General features: G+C 39.9%; 1 non-coding gene across 1 annotated transcript; it reads right to left on the minus strand.

Moving 5' to 3' along the window:
- Positions 1-1,043: 1,043 nt before the first annotated feature.
- Positions 1,044-1,134, minus strand: LOC143523690 (small nucleolar RNA SNORD88). Its single transcript, XR_013133436.1, has one exon. It is a non-coding gene; the product is annotated as a small nucleolar RNA SNORD88 (small nucleolar RNA).
- Between the last annotated feature and the right edge of the window lie 442 nt (positions 1,135-1,576).

The following is a 1,576-nucleotide window of genomic DNA, read 5'->3' on the forward strand; positions in this document are numbered from 1 at the left end:
ACAGTTTACCCAGTGTTTTTACAGTTTAAAAAAGTTAAAATGCTCTTGTAACGTTGGGCGCAAGGCGATGGACGAGACAGAATCCTTTGCACTTTCCAAATCGTTACGTTTATTACATTTACCGAAGCGCAGACAGCGCACATAAAACACGTTTACATAGAACATGTGTGACTCAAACAACGAGCACAGGACGCTGCGCGAACACACATTAAATAGACAAACCACATAAACCCCACGTGATGACGAGACGAGTCACAGGTGAGGATTATCACAAGACGCACCCGCACCCGCGGAGATACGCAGACGAGTAGACGCAGACAACGTTAACACACGCCCAACAGGGAGGGGTCGGGGACCGTAACGTGACAGTTCTGTTATTATATTCTTACTTTAAAGAAAAATACACGTTTACATTTTATACTTTCAGTTTATTAAGTGTGAGCAGTTTTAAAATAAAATGCATTTGGTAGCAACAGCTTTTGGGTGACTTCTTAATTATTTCAATCATAATAATAATGCACTGGTTAGTGTCCCAGTAGGAGTCCACTGTTGCAGATATAGACACCTCAAAGATGTCCTCTGTTTATTGTCCTGGATTACCTTTCTTGAAGGTAGATTTATGATTACCCTTTTCACCAGTCTTCCAGCCATCAGTAACTACCAACTACCAGTAACTATTTGCTGATTAATATTGATGACTAGTTTTAACATGTTGCTTCTGTACATAGTCAGGAAACAGCTCAAATAAATAAATTTTTAATAACACTAAACCCCGAATTGGATCGAATCGATTAAATCGGATTAAATCGAAATAAATCGATTCTTAATCTTCAGAATGGGAATCGGATCGATTCTTGGAATTTGAATCGATACCCAGCCCTAATAATGACACTACAGAATTTCTTCACAGAGCCTCAGCCATGGGAGTCAAGAGCACACCACCTGAAACAAAATTCAAGACAAAATTAGTCCCGCCTGTATATTTACAAAGTACGGTGATAAAGCTATTGAATCAGTTTCTTTAACACCCCCCCCCCCCCCCCCCCCCCATCAGACTCCACCATGTCAAGAGTAGAGGTGCACTTTTCTCGCCACAGACATTCAGAGCCCAGTGCAAAATCATCACAGGAGGAAACCTTCAGACTCCAGATTCAAGACTTAGTCAATCACGTACCTCATCCCCAGGATGCATGGACGATGTCCCCTGAAAGAGAAAACAATTGTCTTAGATTAACAGTCATGGCCTTTTATTCTGAATTCGTCTTATGCTTGTTTCCCGTGTTAGACATCTGTGACCACTGAATTCTGTAACCAGAGACCACCATGCATGTGTCGTCAAGAAATAAGGTAGGGTCAAATCCTGTTAACTGCACATGGGTACTCAATCGTTGATTGTAGTTTATAAGGAAATTAAAGCTCATTTCAAAATGAATTATTTATTTAGTGTGTATTTCTTGATTAAGATATGTGCTTGTATATACTTAGGTATTTGTTAATGACATATTTGGCATTCTTAGCGAGGAGCAAAGTAAAATTTTCATTGTATCTAAGGAAACCTGTTCCCTCTGTGCATATG

The sequence above is a fragment of the Brachyhypopomus gauderio genome, chromosome 9 (genome assembly GCF_052324685.1).
Source record: "Brachyhypopomus gauderio isolate BG-103 chromosome 9, BGAUD_0.2, whole genome shotgun sequence".
Lineage (NCBI taxonomy): Eukaryota > Metazoa > Chordata > Actinopteri > Gymnotiformes > Hypopomidae > Brachyhypopomus > Brachyhypopomus gauderio.